At 55.8% G+C, this 19,384-nt stretch overlaps 2 long non-coding RNA genes across 7 annotated transcripts; one reads left to right on the forward strand and one right to left on the reverse strand.

The window, feature by feature from the left end:
* Nucleotides 1–6,204: 6,204 nt before the first annotated feature.
* Nucleotides 6,205–12,938, reverse strand: LOC120602872 (uncharacterized). 2 transcript variants are annotated; one of them, XR_005652883.1, is made up of 2 exons: nucleotides 11,973–12,938; nucleotides 6,205–8,898 (listed from the first exon to the last, which is right to left on the reverse strand). It is a non-coding gene; the product is annotated as an uncharacterized LOC120602872 (long non-coding RNA). The 2 variants fall into 2 exon arrangements; XR_005652884.1 differs by lacking the exon at nucleotides 11,973–12,938 and adding an exon at nucleotides 9,028–9,112.
* LOC120602870 (uncharacterized) lies at nucleotides 7,825–10,274 on the forward strand. Of its 5 annotated transcripts, XR_005652879.1 has the most exons (4): nucleotides 8,296–8,441; nucleotides 8,549–8,752; nucleotides 9,241–9,583; nucleotides 9,916–10,274. It is a non-coding gene; the product is annotated as an uncharacterized LOC120602870 (long non-coding RNA). The 5 variants fall into 5 exon arrangements; XR_005652881.1 differs by lacking the exons at nucleotides 8,296–8,441; nucleotides 8,549–8,752 and adding an exon at nucleotides 7,825–7,918; XR_005652878.1 differs by lacking the exon at nucleotides 8,549–8,752 and having other exon boundaries at nucleotides 8,188–8,320.
* Nucleotides 12,939–19,384: the final 6,446 nt, after the last annotated feature.

The raw sequence follows: 19,384 nt of genomic DNA on the forward strand, positions 1-19,384 counted from the left end.
GTGATTCCTAACTTTAAAAGTTCGTTTTTTTAACCAAAAGAAGGTAAGAATGTAAAGAATCCAACAAGGGGTAACATTAACTTTGAAAATAAGAGTCTCTATAATTTTTACACGATAAACATGATTTTAAAAATGTATTTTGAAACAACGAGAGGGACGAGGACAGGCATTTCCACTCCTGTGCTCAGTTTTCGCGGATGCCTGCTGCAGGAATTTTAAACTCTCATCAAAGGTTTGCGGGTTTTGCTAATATCTATTAACCAGTTTTTCAACTCTGTATTCTAAATATGCTACAAGATCCCGCTTTCAGAGCGAGTGGGCCCTGCCCGCTCTCCCGGTCTGGGAGGCGGCCGTGGACACAGTCACGGCCACCTTTCCCTCACTCTCACAAATTTTCCAAAATTGGCAGTCTCTCACAAGTAAAAGGCCGGAAATTTCTAGGACTCCGAGGCTCACTGGGAGACGTCTCGCGTTGGGGGAAAAAACTTCTCAACGCGCACCTGGATCTACAGATTCGGAAAAATTAACCAGCTGTAGCCAAAAACCAAAACACTCAAACACCCGAGCACAGTCTGTAAGAAACACCGAGTTCTTTGACGTGACAAGACTTATAAATAAAATAGCTCCAAGGTAGACAGGCTGAATGAGCCTTTTAAGACAGCCTGTTGGTGCCTCAAACTTGAATATTAGAACATTAAATGTTGGCCACACGATAATACCCTGGGGTGTATGTGTGTGTGCACGGATGTGCACACACTTGCGTGTGCACATGTGTATGAGTGCATATGTGGGTTACGCACATATGTGCGTGGAAATATGTTTTGCTGCCCTTCCGGCGTGGCGCCAACTCGAGGTCCTGGTGGAGAGCCCCAGGTAAAGGGCAGGCCCTGCCTGTGTTCTCGTTGGGTCACGACCTTGTTCGTTACACACGTGCAAACACCCAAAGCCGGTGAAAACATAACCTGCCTTAGATAACAAGGACCGATCTCCGAGAGACAAAACCTTTCCCCACGGTACACAATTGTTTTGTGAGTGGCCAACCAAGCTGACCTCATTCACCGCCATTAGGACAAAAGCAGCTAGGCCGGCACGGGGGAGTGAGGTAAGGGGTGGGGGCTTAGGGGTGCTCTCCCTCAGGCAGCTCTGGATCCCTCAGGAGAGGAGATCAGGTTGTATGGACTGGGCTGGGGTTTGGGCCCCGCAGGCTCGAGCCCCAAGCCAGGCTGGGCCTGCTGCAGACAGAGCCCAGCCTCAGACCCTCAGCTCTGAGGCTTACATGCCAGGAGGAGGAGTGTCTCCAAAGCATGAAATTCAATCCCCCAACCTGGAGGCCATCTTGTTGTCAAGTTCAAAGGCCTTGACGGGACGGGGATGCTCTTTATCCCGCCCAAGTTCGCACCGCGTTCGCCTGCACCCTTCTTACAGCCACTGCACTTCAGGTCAACAAAAACCCCCGCGTTTAGTAAGTGCCAGGTACCATGTGAGTCGTTAACATCTTAGTCATAAAATGGCCCCACAGTAAAGGGTTTCTTCTAAAGTAGTAAGGCAAGCAAGTGCTCTCCCCACCCGACCCACGTGATCCTCACAGCCCGAGAGGAAGACGGAACAAGAGCTGTCATACCGCCTTAAAGACCAAGGAAACTGAGGCCCGAGCGGGAGTAGTGACTTGGTCAGTACTGTACGGACAAGGGACCCCCAAACGCTGCATGCACACATGCCACTTTGTTATTATTATTATTAGTTTTTTGCTTTTTTGCTTTTTTTGAAGGAAAACAGCTCTCCACATCTCTCCACACTCGTACACACACAGGCTTATTTGATAGGTAAGAACAGTTCCCAGGAAAAACAGAGCCTCATTGAAATCTGGGTCCCAGACCGGCCTGGAGCTAGCCAGCTTTGGAGATCCCCTCCCCCGCAGGCGGCTTTGGTCATCTGAGGCAGCCACCCTTCCGTGCCAGGTGCATCCTGACCACCCCCTCAAAACTGGGCTGGGAAGAATCAACCAGACCTCCGGTGTGAAATCGCAGACACGGGCTCCCGCTGGGCCCGTCGGAGTCCTAGTAACAGAGTCGCCTCGCCTGAGCTGAGGGGTCACCGGCCCTCAGTGTCCACCGCCCTTTCTGCTGGGGTGCCAACACCTTGCAACCAGGGGCTCCGCGGCTAAGGAACCAGGGTGGCTCAGAGCCCCACCTGAGCCTTCCCCCCGCTTGGAGCCCTCTGTGCGCCCTACCCTCATTCTCCATATAAAAGGCCAAGCAACTGACCCAAACGGCCTGGAAAAATCTCCAAGTCCCTCGTGAGCAACAATCGCTGATGACCTGCTCCCTGGGGAGGGGTGGCCAGGGTCCTGGGCCTGGACATCACCTTTCTGGAGGGGCAAATGTACAGCAATCAGATGGAGTTAACGCTTCTCAGAAAAGGGAAGGACAGGTGGGTGCTGTGCCATGCGAGAAAAGACACGAAGATGGGACAACGAAGAGGGACCGAGAAGAGGGTTGTTTGGGAAATGGTTCTGCGGAAGGTGATAATAGCAAGGAACGGCCCCATAGGGCTTCCCTTTCCAGCAAGATCTTTCCACAGCTAGATCTGCTGAGCACCTGCCTCCCGCAGCTTACGCAGGATCCCCCAGCCCCCAGCCCCCCAGCCCCCCAGCCCCACACAATGAGGCATGGCCCCACAACTCCGGAGCCAAATTCCACATCTGAATATTCCACCCCACAAACAACAAGCTCAGAAACAAACTTAACATTTCTAAATCTCCCGGGCAAAGCCAGGTGGACGAAACAGAAAATGACCGAGGAGCGGACCGCAGGCCCTCCCCGGCTCCTCCAAGAGCGAGAGGCCACTCTGTCCAGCCCCGAAGCCACGGCTGCCAGGACGCCTCTCACTTCGTTCGTTTTTGAACCTGATTACGAGAGAAAGTGCTTTAAAACAAAAATAAAAGAAAAACAGACAAAAACCGTTTTTTTAAAAAAAAAAAAATGTGACAAGGAGCTAAGTCTCAAAAACTTCTTGGGATAAAAATTATAACCTTGTCCGACACTTGAGGCAAAAACAAAGAACACAAGACACGAAATGGTCAAGGCCTAAAAGTGAACGTCAACGGCCCTCATCACACCTCGGCATCCGGGCGCCTGGAACTGCCCTAGACTCTGGAAAGGTAGTGATTTGGAGACAAGAGAAGAGAAAGGGGAAGAGCCCGCTGCGGGAGACGTCCCCTGGTGGCCCCTGCCTCAGCTTTGCTTCCCCATCTGCTGGATTCGCAGCAGAAATAAAGAGCAGAGAGAGAGATTCGAGGCGCAGCAAACCTCTCCTCTCGGCATCGCTGCGAGGCTGGCCGAGTTCCTAAAGGGCCCTGAAGAGAGGTGCCTCCAGCCAACCCCCCAGTCCCCCAGACCTTGCCTGGGACCCAGGACAGCAGGGGCGCACCCTCCTACCCCATGACAGGCACCCACGTGGCCATGATGGCAGCCTGTGGTCTTTGCACGGACCAAATAGCAAGGAACGGGCTGCTCTGGCGGGAGGCGGTGCTGGAGTTCGTCTCTTGCCGCGGGTCGCGGCGGTCCGCACCAGCTCGGGAGGCAGGGAGGCCTCTAAGCGCCTCCTCCAGGCAGCCCGGGTGCGGAGGGCGGAGTCTGCGGGGCTGGGGCCGAAGCAGAGGCCGGGACGGGCCCCCCGTGGGCATCCGTTCTGGGACCCGGGGCCTGCGTGGAGCCGGGCCTGAAGTCTGAGCCTGCAGCCGGGTGCGCGTAAGCCGGGGCTCGGCTCTGCATCCGGACAAGGCAAAGAGTCGGGGTCTGGAGCCTGAGTCTGGGGCTGAGGCCACTCAGGGAGGTCCGAGCCGCGGGCCGGGATCGAGTCCGCATCACGCAGAGATCGGGGTCCAAGCCAAGTCCCGAGGCTGAGTCCTGAACTGAGGTAGGGACCAGGGTCGGGATCTGAGTCCCCATCCCGGTCAGGGTCCGCGCGGCGGTCCGGGTTGGAGTCCGAGTCCAAGCCAAGGTCCCGGTCCTGGGTGCTACTCAGTGGTTGCGTTGAACCAGGGCCGAGGCCCAGGGCCGAGGTCCGAGCCGTAGTCCGGGCCCGAGTCCGTGTCCGTGTCCGAGCCGGCATCCAAGTCCATGTCCAGGTCCGACTCCGTGTCCAGGGCCAGGGTCCGAGACGCGATCTGAGTGAGATTCAAGTCCGAGCCGCTATCAGACATTGGAGTCGGATCTGCGATCTGTTTGTAGTCGGAGCTGTGATCCGACATTGGGATCCGATCCGCGATCCGAGATTTGAGGTCGGAGCGGCGATCCGACATTGGGGTCTGATTCACGATCCAAGTTTTGGGGCCCAATCTGCGATTCAAGGTTTGGGGGCCCGATCCGCGATCCGAGATCCAAGGTTTGAGGTCGGAGCCGCGATCCGACATTGGGGTCCGATCCACCGTCCGCGGTTTGGCGTCTGAGCCGCGATCCCAGGTTGGGGTCCCGGCCGAGTCCATTTCCGGGTCCGAGCTGCGGTCTGGGGTCCGAGTCCGTGTTCGGGACTGAACCCGGGTCCAGGTCCGGGGTCCGAGTCTGTGCGCCTGCTTAAGGGTCCGAGTCTGGGGCCTGGCACGGGCTGGGTCAGCGGCTGCGGCACGTGCCCCAATTAGCCTCGGGCGGGCGGTGGCGGGGCAGCCCCATTGTGGACGAACAAAGGGCGCGACCCTGGGGTCAGGGAGTCGCAGGCCGGTCTGCAGCAGCTTTGTTCACCCGCTCTGTTTACTTTGCCGGAGCGAAGCACACAATATATTGACTAAAGCGGATTAGAGGGTTGCGCAGTGGAAGCCGCCGGACCTCCCAGCCCGGGGCCTCCCCGGCGGGCCATCCGATAGCGCGCAGACACCTTCCCGCTGGGTCATCGCCCCAGGCCGCTCCCACCTCCGGGCAGCCGGGGAAACTGAGGCTGCACCCGCCTTGCCTGCCGGGGTTCACAGCGCGTGCGGGCAGCCCTGGTCCTGGAGCCCGCTCTGCAGGTGGCCGGTGGGTCCCCGCGGCCCCAGCCCACCTGCATCATGGGGCAGCGAGAGCGGGGGGGGCACCCCCCCCCCCGGAGCCCTCGCCCGGCCTTTGAGCCAACGCGGACGTTGTGTTATTTTCCGACTCCGCAATTTGAAGATTGTACCTTTCGCAACACCGCTGGTCCTGGGAACTCATTTTACCGGGAAGAAAACGGCACTTAGTTGAAGGCAGAAATATTTAGATGGAAACACGGACAGATTTTTCCGTATCACAAAATCCTGTAGCATTATAGTTAGAAAAGAAAATTCCTGCCTCTCGTCCTGACAAACAATGCCCCACCCCCCGTCTGTGTAGCAGCAGGCGAGGTAAGAACGCAGAATAATATTCTGAGATATCGAAGTCCTGGGAAGTACAGCTGGGAAATAATTACGTTTTCTTTCTTTTTTTTTTTTTAAGAAGGCAAATGATGCATATAAATAAACCACGAAGATTTTCACTCAAAGACCACAGTTTACCATCCGGTATTATGAATTCAAGATCTTTAGACTCCTCTGATCGGAACTCGCAGGATCTTTTTAAATTGCCTTTAAAACCTAAGCAGTAGACCCGAAAAGCGTGAACTCAAATCCAGCACGGAGTCTAAGCACGGGAGGGTGGTCATCCCACCGAGTACCCAAGAAGGAGAAAACGCCCTTTTCCCCCTCTGCTCTTGTTGAAGAGACAAAAATACTTCTCCTTAAGTTCACACAAAATCTTGAGATTTTTTTTTTTGCCCTGGTTGTGCAATTATGTATTAGTGTTTGATTAATAAGCTATCGATGGACCGATCTTCTATAAGAGAACGAATAATATTAACTAACTATGTATAGTAGTTGGCCTAACGAATATTTCTGCTATGTGCCATCTATCCACAACTATTGAAGGAATATATGCCTTTGGTTTATATTTCTACTCATAAGCCGTTAAAAAAAGTTTTTTTCCCTGCTTATAAAAATGTCACGTGTTTTGAGAAGGCACAGTAAAGTCTAAAGTATAAGTAAAGAGTAAAATATAAATACAGATATTTAAGACAGAGATTATTTAAGTAGTAAGTATAAAATATAAATAATTCAAGTATAAAAATACATGGAAAAAGGAAATTTCACCTACATGCCATTATCCAGAAATAATTCTATTGTATATCTTTTCCAACAGTTGACATAAGCACAAAATTACATAATTTACATGCACATTTACTGTTTGTGAAATGTTGTATCCCTATGTCGTTACAAACGCTTTGTCAACAGCATTTTAACAGTAACACAATATTCTATTATTTTGTTACGTGATAATTTACCCCAGAATTCCCTATTATTCCAAATTTCATTTCTTGTAAATATTTCTCCGTTGTAACTCTACAACCAATGTTCTCGCCTGTGATCTGCAAAGTTGTTGCCGCTGCATTATTCTAAGGGGGTTCAGGTAGACCCCACAGACTCCATTTATCATATCGGAAAAGAGCTTGGAAATGCGAGAATTCTCTTCAGGTCCCATTTACTCCGGAAAGCAATATGAGAATCAGTTTGCTTCCCCCGCTCACCGCCCAGAGGCCCGGTGATGTGGAAATTTTGCCTGACAGATCTGTGGGACCAGGGAGGCACACGCCTGACTAACACACAGCATTTGGGAATTGTGCCCTTGCACTAACGTGCTGGCCTGTTCCTGCCTCCAAGTCACTTGGCTCTAACTCTCTCCCCGCCACGACCGCCACCACCAACTTGGTGGATTTAAGTCAGGACGGTAAAGCTGAACACCTTGAAAACATTATCTCAACAATTCTGACAAAACTTTGCCTGGCTAGGAAACAGTACTTTCGATTTGTCCCAAGCATCTTTCTTTGCTGAAACTTCAAACCTCGGGCCCGCTTTTCGCCACGCTGCAGGGTCCCTCCTGTCCCCCCACCTCTCTGCCCTCTCCTGTACGGGGGCGGGGGGGGGGAAGCCTAGCGGTGCTCCACAATTGGGGCCCACCGCACACCCTCGTCCCCTCAGCCAGTCAGCCTGCAGGCGGGGCTCGGCCTTGGGGCGATGTTGGCGGTTTGTCTGGCCTGCCCCGACGTGGGTCCCAGCACGGTGGGGGGAAGGTGGCTGCTGCCACGGAGCTCCAACCCCAGGGCCTGCACCTATCTGCCTGAAAGAGGCGGCCTGTGGACTCCCGGGGAAGAACAGAAGCGCAAGGAGGACAGGAGGACCCAGCCAAGAGCATTTGTTATCAGAACTCAGCAGCTCCAAGATGGACAAGGCAAGCCCGGAAGGCAGCACGTGGAGAAGGGACCAGAGCTTCGGAGGGGAGGAGGATGAGCGATTTTTCTCTCACGTGCATTTTTCTGCATTTTCCAAATTTTCTACGATGAGCTTGTATTGCTTTTATAATTAGAAAAAGATCATATTCTTGATACAACTGTGTTTCTTATAAGTCCAATAGATATGATTCATTATAAGAATAAAATAAATGACCGTTAATACTTACAAGTTGACGTAAACAAGAATAATCAGATAGTGCCAGGAAAAGTATTAAGATGATAACGGCAGTTCACGTGTCTCTAGCAATTTACCCTTTAGAGAAACACTTTCAAACAGAAAATGAAACTGGGCAGCTTCGCTATGCAAATATTGGCTCCTGCTGTGCTATTTCTGCAACGACCCTTTCTTCCCTTTCTTCTCGTTTTCAATCTGGGGGAACTGAGGCTCGGAGGATCAAAGTTAAGAGCCCAGGACTTGAACGGGGGCTTGGCGTCTCCCACGTCCCCACGGCAGCTTCCAGACCCCCGATCCTGGCACCTTCCTACAGGGGAGATGTTTCCCCAGAGGATCTAGCGTGTTCCCTGGCATCCAGTTTGTTTTCCCCTGTTACTGGAGGTGGTGCCTGCGGCCAACGTGGAATTGCAATTAGTGAGGATTTTGTTGGGTTTGCTTTAAAATAATGCTATTTGCACAGGGTCCGGGTATTACTTGAGAGGTGTGCTCCAGAGTGCTGGTGGCACTGGGAAGGGGCCCGGCTGAGGTGTGACGGTGCCTCAGCCAGGCAGAGACTATATTTTTCATGTGGTGACATTAGAGCCAAATGCCACACTTCTCCTGGGAGAGGAACGACACGCAGAGGACGCTGACTCACGTGCACGTGTGTGGAATTTCTGGGGCTCGGGTCCACCCTGGAAGAACTCTGTCGCCCGGGTGGGGACGCGCCTTTCCTTATTTTTTTTTAAAGTGGGCCATTTCCAGCCTCTCCATAACGACAGATGGGAACAAGTCTACGAATCGAATGTATCCGATCTTAAGTCTCTTTCTTTAAAAGTGAGTTAAAAGGTGAAGCAGCATGCGGTTTTTCTACTGTAAAAGGCGATTTCTAAATTTGGATTTTGAAAAAAAAAAAATCGTCCTCCAGTTTGAAATTCCTATGGCTCGCAGAATGCAAGTAAGATACACCACTCTTTGGGCTAAAATCATCTTAACTGGTTTAAAATAAATCAGAACAAAATGATGTGAGCCGAACATATGTCTCCCATCACTTGTTTTCTGCAGGCAGAAGTGGGGTGAGCTGCCGCAGGCTGTGTTCCCTTCGGAAAGCGAGCGGACAGGGCCGACTCGGCGTTTAGGGATTTTTAACAGGGAATCGCCAGGGTCTCCTGGAGCAAACAGACGTAGGCTTTTTATATTCCAAAGACATCCTCGGTTTTAGACAAGGATTACATGATAAAATAAATAATTACAGAACGTAAGTCACAGGTAAGACGGATAGATTGAAGACATTCCTTTCCTCCGGGAAGAATATCTGGTGCTTGAGATTTTTAAGCTGTAAGTAGACGGGCACATTCTCAAAAGACGCTTTATTTCGCTTCCCTTCCTCACACAGGGCAAACCATCTCTGCATTCTAAAATAAAAACACATGCCCCTTTAATTTAGCAAAGAGAAGCCGAAACGCAGAATCTCCGCACAGATAATTTTTAAATTAGAGAGAGAGAGAGAGAGAGAGAGAGAGACTGTTAACTGTGTTTTATACCTTTCGGGGGGTTACCTTCTCCACGTGTTAGTGATTTAACTGTCAGATCACAAACAAACAGTGAACCCCGTCTCCGAGACGCTAGGATTCTAACCTAGAAGGGGAGGTTTTAATTGTAACTGCGAAATAGCAAATGCTGACCGAAGTCCGGCTTTCAAAGTGTCCCCAGACAGGGCTGGAACATGACTAATTTATTTTCTCTTCTCCATCTAGCGAGGCACGGGATTAAAATATTTGTCTGTTCGCTTTGAAACGCGCAGCGAAGGCACCAGCTTCAAGACCACTCCTTAATTTCCACAGTTTTGGCTTTTCATTGTTTCCAGAAACCCACGGCCCTTGCATGCTGAACACCCTCAAAATCTGATGGGATCTTTAAGCGGGGAGCCTGGCACACACCGCGCTCTCTAGCCAGACGAAAACCCTTCCTCGCGCTGCACAAACAGCCTCGGTGACGAGCTGTTCCAACGCCCCTTTCCCGTGAAATCGTGCAGGCCTGAGACCAGGTTCCAGAAGGAGTCTGCCTCTGGCCAGCGTGGCCGATGGAAACCGGAGCCTGGTAAGCGTGCCCCAACCAGACGGCCAGGTAGGCCGGCAGTGGGCAGCAGGGGGTTAATCGGGCGGTGGGGAGGGGTCCAGACAAAAGGCCACAGGCAGGGATGGGAAGCCGGCAGGGGAATTCGGGCTGGGCCCTGCAGCGCGACCAGGCTCAGACACAGGGAGCTCTGTCTGCCTGCCCGCTGCCCAGCACTGTGACTAACTGCCCCACTATTGTACCCTGAAGCCGGCCCTTTGTACCGTCCCCCTGGCGTCTGGGAGCACGGGGGAGAACCCTTTGCAGCAGTCCCCCCTCGTCCCGGAAACTTGCGGCCTCAACACCCCTTCTCTCAGCGCCCAGGGCTGCCGGGGGCCTGACTCACTAGTGGAAGCATCTTTTTACCCTCGCCGAGAAGACCCACCAGCAAAAAGGAAGCAGAGAAAGCAGTCTCCCCAACTCTGGGGAGGCCGTGGGGGACCTACTAAGCCTGCACTGCCCAGGACAGTCCCTCTCCACGGCCACAAGAGGCCACTGAGCCTTTGAAATGCGAAGAGTCCCTTCAGAATGGAGATGTATGTGCAAAATACGCTCCGGATTTCAAAGATGTGATGTGAAAAATATGCAAAACATCTCATCGATAGTTTCCTATTAATTACACACTGAAATGTACTGTCTTGGAAGCAGATTAAACAAATGGTATTATTATAGTGAATTTCACTGGTCTATTTTTACTTTTTTAAAAATGTGGCTGCTAACACATTAAATTACAGCTGTGGCTGCGTTTGCGGCTCACGCTGCTTCCACTGGACGGAGCTGCGCTAGGCCGTGGGTACGGGGTGGGGGAGGCGGCCGTGAGCGGGCCTAGCAGCCGGCTTTCTACCAGGAGACAATGGCTGGAAGATGTCACCGTGTCTCCCGCCCAGTGACAACCTCATGCAAGGGCCAGAAACCCTAGGCCCTTCCAGCCATACGTGACCCCAGGCTTGTGCTCACCTGTCTTGAGAATTGGGTCTTGCACACTCACGTGTCGACGACTCCTTTGGAAAACACGTGTGTGTGCATAAAAACACGCACACACGCACAAGGGCCCTGTGTCGGCCTGTCCTGGACGGCCTTGGGAGAAACTAGATTCACGGGGCACCCAGATGGCCCCCAAAGGACCCCTGGAGCCAGATCTGACCTCTTGTCCTGGGACAGACTGGACCAGCCCAGGGCCCCACTGTGACTTTAGTGAATCCGAATACTTTCGCTTTCATGGCCTCTCCCTCCACAGGTATTAAAAATATTTTGTGACAGCACTGGAATAAAGATGAATGTAATCCAGGCTGAATTCATCGTCACACATTATTACTGTAGTCATTTTTTCTTCTTATTTGAAAAGACATTAAAATTTAAACATTCGTGGGCCCTGGGCACTGTGCCTCCCTGGACCGTCCCTCTGGGCGCCTTACCCGGAGATTGGTGCCCAGCCCCGCTTCTGTATTCAGGGCTTGCTTGATATCCCCCCCTACTCCAGGGTGACCAGATGCCCTTCTTCCCTATAGACTTTATTCCTTAAGTCTTGCCTGATTGTGGTGTGTGCAACCACCAGATGCCACAAAACTTTCCATATTATTTTTAAAACACCTAGACCAGTCATGAGAAAGGCCCAGAATCCCAGCATGAGAAGGCTCCAAGTCCACGAGAACCAAGACTCCCTGAGCACAGAGCTGGGGTCCCCTTCCGGGTGCCCAGGCACCCCATTCGACACCAAGAGACAAGCTCTCCAAGCATGCACGAAGGTGACGCAAGAGGCGACTGTTGCGGTGCCCGGTAGCCCACCGCATGGCAGCTCTGTGTGGGCCCCGGGCACCCCCCACCGTGAGCCCTCGCACCCCTGGACGGGGCCCAGCTTCTGGGTGGGGGTGCAGGGGGGGTCTGGCTTTCCAGCATGTCCCAGAAAGAGGCCTCAGATGCTCTGGCCCGTCCCCTCCGTGGTGCCACTGTGCCAGGCCTGGGCCCAGACGCTGCTGGGGAAAACCCCAGTGCAGGAGATGGTTAAAATTCTGCATCCTTTTGCATCCGCCTCCAGAGGAAGCGCTGCTTTTTTTTTTTTCTCCCAAGCAGGAGGAGTTAAAAAAAAAAAGCTGAGAGCAGCAATTTGCAGGCCTTGGGATGTTTTTCTCCTTGACAGCCTGGGGCCCCGCCTCGCTGGGCCTTCCTCCACCCCGAGACCACAGCTTTGGGTCTGCGCTGCTGCGGGGGCCCCATGCACGCCGAACCGCTGTCCGGGAGGGAGGGATGGAGGGAGGCTGGCTGGGAGGTAGCAGCCAGGCCTGGCACTGCCCTGCTTTGTGCCTGCTTCTCTCAGCCGCCACTCTCCCCCTGCAGGCCCGCCCGGCCCACCCTGCACCCACCGGGGTGCCCTCACCTTCTGGGCCCGGCCTCCTGGCTGGGGTGCTGCTCACGCCCAGGGCGCCCGGCCACGTCCTCGGCACAGCCACTGCTCACCCCGCCCTGCCGCCAGCGCAGCGGCGAGCCTGGCACCGTGCCAGGCTGCCTGGGAGCCCAGCCCGGGCGGGGTGGGGGGCGGGGAGGGGTGCGCCGGTGCCAGCAGAGGGAGAGGCCCAGATGCCCAGCCAGCCCGAGGGGCCTCCCCCTGCCTCCCGTCTCCTGAGTCCCATAAAGGCACAGACAACACGGGCGCTTTAGTCAAAACAGTCATGTGCAGGAGCCGGCACACCAACAAAAGCCCTTATTTATTTATTTAGTTCACACACTCAGATAAGGAGCTGCCTTTGTGAGCATAATTTCACACACACCAGAAAGGGGGCGATGCCACGGTGCTCCCGCCGCCAGCGCCCCGGACAGGCGCCCGGCTGCGGGAATAACTGCGCGGCCGGCCCGGGCATTTCCATATTTAAATTGGGCAGCAGCTTATGATTAATTAAGAAGGAAAAAGGCAAAAAGGAAAAAAGGCAGTGGGGGTGGGGAGCTGGACATTCTGGGCCGCGCGCGGTGCCAAGGTGCCCGCCGCGGCTTAACCCCTCCCACGCCGGCGCCGCGGCAGGTGGGGCTGCAGCAGGCCGCGCCGAGGGAGCCCTAACCGTGTCCTCAGCTGAGCTCAGCCTTGGGGTGCGCATCCTTGCCCGCCTTCGTGCGTCAAGTGCCACCCCAGTTCCAAATGCTGCCCCAGGAACGTCCTCTTCCTTGTTTTCTTATTCAGAACAGCTCAGCACTGCCCAGGCCAGTGTGCTGTGCTGGGGGGCTGGGGGAGACACCCCAAAGCCGCCCAGTGGATTGGCTGGACCAACAAGAGCCACTGCCATTCTGGCTAGGACAGACTCGTCCCTCGTACATTCTCCACACACACACACACACTCACACCCTCCACAACATGGCACACACACTCACACCCTCCACAACATGGCAAGCTGCAATGAGGCCCTGCTCCTCACGGCCACCACTCTCCCCTGCAGGCCCGCCCGGCCCACCACAGACCCCCTCACACTCACACAAGGTGCCACCAAGGTCTGCCCCGTGGTTCTTCTGTCCCCAAGGGCACTTGGCCTGTTCTGGGAACAAGGCAGGAAGGCTTGCCACCCTTCTGGAAAGAATCAGGGGCTGTGGCCAAGGGAGGGTGGGAGAGACGGTGTTTCTAGGGGCACGGATGGGCCTCGTGGAGCCCCGGCTTTGGGGTCCGGCCATCACCAAGCCCTGGCCCTGCCCTCGCCAGCTGTGTTATCCCTGCTTGAGCAAATTATCTGGCCTTCCTGAGCCTCAGTTTGCCCACCTGCAAAATGGAGATAACCCCTGCCCGCGGGGTTCAGGTGAGGTGGGGCAGCTCCCAGCTGAGCAGAGAACTGGCCTGAGTTCCTAGAACCTCTGCCCTGACGGTGGGCAAGGCGCGGGGCGGGTGGGGCCTCTGGCAGGAAGTTCCTCGAGACTTTGCAGGTGGATGACGTTAAGGGCCTGGAGCTGGGAGAGCATCCTGGGTGTATCCAGGTGGGTCCAATCTAATCACACGAAGCCTTAGCCGTGGAGAACCTTTCTCGGCTATGGTCAGAGAGAGATGCAAGGCCTCTCTTGGAAGATGGAGGAAGGGGCCGTGAGCAGATGAATTGGGAGCCTCTGGAAGCTGGAAGAGGCCAGGAAATGGATTCTCCCCCGGAGCCTCCAGAAGGAGCTGGCCCTGCCCACACTTTGACTTTAGCCCTGTGACATTTCAGACTTCCAACGTCCACGACTATACGATAAAACACTTGCACTGTCCGAGCCACTAACTCCGTGACCTTGTTACGGCAGTGACAGGGCGGGCACCCGCCTCTCTTTCTCCCAGACAGCCCGGATGCCTCTGAAGGAGGTGGTGGGACACGGCCTATGATGTGTTCACCCCACACACGCTGCTCGTCTGAGGTGGGAGGCACTGAGCTGGGGTCAGCAGCCCTTAGGAGCCTTTGGCCAGGTGGCTGGATGCCCTGCAGAGCCCTCCTCTCCCAAGGGGGCTCTAACGTCATCCCTCCCTCCTCCTCCTGCTTCTCCTTGCCACCCCTGTGGAGTGTTGCCTGTGAGCGGCACCATGCTAAGCATTATCCCCTTCCATCCCCAGCCCGAGAGGCTCAGCGGTCGAGGCAGCCAGACCCCCCAAGCCCTGTCCGTAGTTTGGTAGGATGAGGAACCATTATCTGCTTCACGATCATTAATGTGTCTTTTTCACAATAGGACAAGTGGAGGTGGAATTCAGAACGACCCTAAGAAGCTTCTGGAACCCAAATGTCTCCCTAACAGCCTTCGCTCCCTTAGGAAAGAAGCGGGAATGTGCAAATGTGCACACAGACGTTCCTCGAAGAGTTGTTTGTAATAGGGAGAATTGGAAATGGTTGGAAATAACCTGTGTCCAATAGTAAAGGGTTAAGGAAATCCATCCAGTGGAATATTAAATAGTCATTAAAAATCAACGCGTAGAACGGTGTCCTCTGACTTAAGGGTCCAGTAGTGAAACAAGCAGAAGATAAAATGATACGTATAATGAGATGCGGAGATGCTCATTTGTTTCACGTGTTTCTCGTAGAAGCCAGGTGAAGAGTTCTCACCGCTCTTTCTGGGGGTGGTCCCACAAGTGACGGAAAGCCTTTTTCCTTCTTTCGTGAGGATTCAAGTGCTAGCATGTCACATCAGTAATGGGGGGAAAATCGTGGCAGAAGGAGAGCCGTCATGGTCCTTCAGTGCAGCTGCCCGCGGGTGCTCCCGGGCCTGGGCACATGGCACGAACGCGGGTGACGAGAGGGGCCGGCCTGCTGCTCCGCCGGGGCCCACACTCACTCAGCCACACTCAGGGAGGCCCTGCACTCACAGGAGCCCGGGCGTGGCTGCGTGCTCTGTTACCACCGTCTTAAAATCCTTAATCCCACGTTTTTATTTTGCTCTGTAGCGGGTTCTGGCCCCGAGCCCGGGGCTCTGGACACCTTGACCTTGCTTTCCAGTTTCTTACATGCAGCAGCCAGCATTTCGTACCAGGTTTATTTCGTTTCCCACTCGGAGATATCGTCTCTTTCTCTACTTGGTACATGGGCTGTCAGCGAAAATGGGGAACGGGGGGCTCTGTTTTGTAAAACCTTGCATCCATCACTCACGGTGCTTTTCCTGGAGACTGAACTCAGCATCTCACCAAGTTTGCAAGACCTTTTTTTTACCAGGTGTGTGTTTTCCCTGGGGAAATCAGATACCTCAGACCCAGAGTGACTGCTGCGGACCTGTCCCACCTCTGGTCTGACCAGTGAAGACTCAGGCACACCCAGGAGGCTTCCTCCTACAGCTTCTGCAGCAACACCACCAGAGAGGTGGCGAGCCGCTCATCTGTGGGGACATGTAACCAAGACTCCCTGGCCAAGGGCAGGAACATGTGCAGGACGCGCTGTCTCTGGATGGGAAGTTAGCGCGGAGAACCTCGTCCTAGTGTTATAACTGCACAGGGCATCCGGCAGCTTCTCAAGGTGGGGCCCATGTCAGACCTACGCTCCATTCCCGTGCTCAGCACAGGACTCTCGGCACAGGGGAGGGGCTCGGCGACAGTCTTTTAGCGGAAGAAAAGAAACACAAAGAGTAGAGAGGGGAAAATAATTGCAATTTGACATGGGATGCGAGAGAGTGATTCCTGAGCCGTCCCCAAAGCAGGTGATGTGTCAGAGGAGTCAGGAGCCACAGTCCACCTCAACTGCAGTAAAAAAGCAGCGGCTAACATTTATTGAGCGCCTACTGTGTGCGGTGCCATGCTGTAGGTTCACACAGGGGTCACAGTTCTCCCAACAATCGGACTGTTCTTAAGCCCGTTTTATGAGGGAGGCAGTTGAGATTTCAGAGAGGAGAGGTTACCCACCCTGGGCCTCCCAGCTTGCGGGAGGCGGTGCGGGAGGCAGTGCGGGAGGCGGTGCGGGGTGGGTTGAGCACTGGCCTGGCTCACCGCACAGCCCATCCTTTAGGACAACAACAGGCCCAGGCTTTCATAACTAGTGGCTGCTCTACCTCCCGGGAGGTGAAGAAAGTTCAAGTTCAGGTTCACTTTCTGCATCTTGTCCCTCCTGTGTTACACAAGGAACTCCACCAGCACAGATGGAGCAATTCAAAAACCTCGTTTTAGGGAGATTTTAACTTCAAATCAACTCAATTAAGCCGACCTCATCGGAGAGAGGCAAGCCAGCTTCAGCCACCTGGAGGACTCGGTGTGTGCAGGACGACGCTTCCCTGTGATGTGAGCAAACTCCCCTCGCTCCTGGGGGGCCCAGACCTACAGGGCTTCCTTCCCAGGGGTTCGGCCAGGGCCGGCATCGCTCCGAAACTCGCCTCTCTGTTAACACTAACCAACTCGTGTACAAGGAGCGGTGACCTGGGGGGCCACGGGCTGGGTTCATCCCAAGGATGTGTTTCCTCCGTCTTGCGGTGTTTTCAATTTTTGGACATTCCATGCGCAAATCTGGATGTCCTTCTCCCGAGGAGCCAGAAACTCTGGAACCCTAGTCTTTGACCTCCTTGGCAGCACCTGGAAGGAGCTGACATCTGGCCTCCCTGAGGGCCTGGGCTCTCTGTTCCCACAGTCCTGAAAACCCTCTACTGTGTCTCACCTGGCCCGCCTGGACCCTGTAGGATGCCCGTTGGAGGCCCCTGTTGGAGCCTCCCTCTGTGTAAGGTACAGAGAGAGGTGACCTGCCCAGACCCCGCCCGGCCCAGGCCTCCTCACTCCCGCGGGGGTGCTCCATCCACTGCCCCTGCAGCCGCTCACTGAGAAGGACTGTGAGGCCAGGAGCCCTGGGGATGGAGGAGGTTACCGATGGCCTGTGGAAGGTTGGGGACCATACCACTGCTGAGAGTGTGGCCAGCCAAGCAGTCCCTGCTGTGGTTGGGGTCCATGCCACTAAGCTTGGATCTCCAGGCCACTACCCAGAGCACAGCTCCGGGAGCTTCGGAGGCTCTGCCGCCACCATGGTGGGGTGGCTTCCCTACCCAATGAGTGTCCCCTGGGGACCAGGCCATGCTCAGGGACAGAGGCCTTGTCTCAGGCAAAGGAAGGGAGGTGGAGAAGGGGTCTGGGCCTGGGCCTGTGGGCAGAGGCAAGGGGAGCCAGCAGCGTCTCCATCGCTACTCCCCAGGGACGAGGCCCTGCGGAGCTGGGCTCCCCCTCCTCCCCAGGACCTGATTATAGCTGCTGTGTTGTGTCCCCAGTGGGGGCTTAGCAGCACAGCTCCCCTGGCATGGCTGAGCCAGGTAGAGCCACAGGGTGGTGGTAGCCAGGAGTGCTCCTCGGGAGGGTCACCCAGGGTGGCCTCGGGGAAGGCGCTTCTGCAGGTGAGACAGATCAGAAGCAATGTCCACCCGCGTTCTCAGGGCGGCTCCCCCGGCAGCAGTGAGGGGGCAACTGTGCTGGTGGGGGTCCCTCTCCCCGGCAGGCCCTGACCCACGTGTGCAGCCCCAGCGCTCGCAGGGTTACCCCTGAGAGCTGGAGTGGCACGGGGGCTCCCTCCTTCCCTCCTGCCGAAGGAGGGGCGTACAGGAAAAGAGGCGAAGAAAGCCAGAGTGAGCTTCTTTCCCCTCGGAGCGCCCTGATGGCCGCCGCGCAGCCCCAGCAGCCGCAGGAGGGACACGTGGGGGCAGACCCCCCTCCCAGCGTCCCGAGTCTTTGTTCCAGGAGGCCGGAGAGGGCCGCCTTCGCCGGGCGGAGGCCGCGGTCCCAGCCGCGCGCCCCATGGCGGCCACAGCGTCGGCGGCCTGCGCGCTCGCCCCGGGCGCCCCCTCCCGGCCCGAGCCCCGAGCCCGGACCCCGACCCCCGGCTCGGACCCCGGCCTTTGGCCCCGGCCCCGGTCGGCGGGCGGCGGTAGGCGCCCAGGGCGAGGGCAGGAGAGCGGGCAGCGCTTACCAGGTCGTCCCAGGGCGCCCCCGCGGTCCGGGCGGGCGGGAGCGGAGTCAAGTTCACGTCCGGCCCGCGGACTGTCCGAGGTCCGGGGCGCGGCCAGGCAGAGCGAGGCCGCGAGGGGCCACGGCGCTGGGTCAGCGCCGCGCGCGGCCCGGCGGCACCGCTGTCACCCTGGCCTCGCGACCCCAACTTTCCGCACAATCGCGGAGCTGGAAGTTTCCGGGCTTCGCGGGCGCTGGGCTGGGTTTCAGCAGCGACGTCTGAGCTTGGCAACAAAGAGGGAGAGCGACCGGGAGAGGGGAGCAGGGAAAGAAATACGGCGGAGACAGGGCCGGCCACTCAGACATCCCGAGAACTTGAAATTCCACCCAGGAGCGTTTGGGCTTGTTTTTATTTTAAGGAGTAAACAACCACCCTCTTCCCCGTGCTCAGCTCCCGGGGCTGAGGCACCCTCATCCGGGATCTGTCTGTCTAATAACCCACGCCAAAGCTCTTAGCAATTTTCGGGGGGATGGGGGGAAGGAGGGGCACAAGACGCTCCCTGAAAAGTGGTTGACACTCAGGCCACGTCCCCAGGGCGGCAGCAGCAGGCCCCAGGCTCCCTCTAGACCCACAGCCTCAGCTCATGGGCTTGGGTCAGGCACCGGGGCAGCTACCCCATGTTCCCCTCTCAGAGGGAGGGCCAGCTGGGACTCCTGGTGGCCAGGGGAGGACCTGGGCTCCATATCAGGTCCTGAGCCCAGCTGCTCGCAGCCTGCACTCCCCGTGAATGTGGGACCCTGTTTTTGCTCTTTAGGTGGATGGATGTTCCATGTATGATGGGGGAGGGTTCACCAGCCTGGCCCTGAGGGGGAAGCTCTGGCCACCCCCTCCTGGGATCTCCCTGGCCGCTGCCCGCCATTTTCTGCCCTCTTGGCTCTGCAAGGCTTAGAACCCTCCCAGGGTAGGGTTCTGGGGATACTTCTGGGGGAGGCAGCCAGATGAATCTGCGCTGTGGTCGCATCCAGGTCCTGCGAGCACTGGCACCGGAGCCGAGGGGCACAGAGGGTCCGGCCTCCCCCTGGCCTTGGGAGGCTCCTGCCCTGTCCTGTGCATTCAGTTTGCGTCCTTCCCTACAATACACATCTATGAAGAGAGCACTCGGTCCCAGGCCCGACTCCAGAGGCTGTTTCAGGCTAGGAGAATAGGGTGGTTTGTTTGTTTGTTCAAGAAAAATGAGCAAGGGGGCCGTGGGATGGGGGCAAAGGGGAATACGTGCTTCTTGTCCCAGAAAAGTGGGCAGTGCCTCGAACCCCTGGAGAGCCTCTCCCTGAAGTGGATACGCATTTTTCCCTTCAAATAACTTCTCACAGGGGATCCCTTCTGAAGCTGGTCCTAGACATCCACACCCGTTCATGGAAGAGGCAGCAGCCACAGGGGTGCCCGATGGTGCCACCCG

Source organism: Pteropus medius, unplaced genomic scaffold (genome assembly GCF_902729225.1).
Source record: "Pteropus medius unplaced genomic scaffold, Ma_sr-lr_union100, whole genome shotgun sequence".
Classification (NCBI taxonomy): domain Eukaryota; kingdom Metazoa; phylum Chordata; class Mammalia; order Chiroptera; family Pteropodidae; genus Pteropus; species Pteropus medius.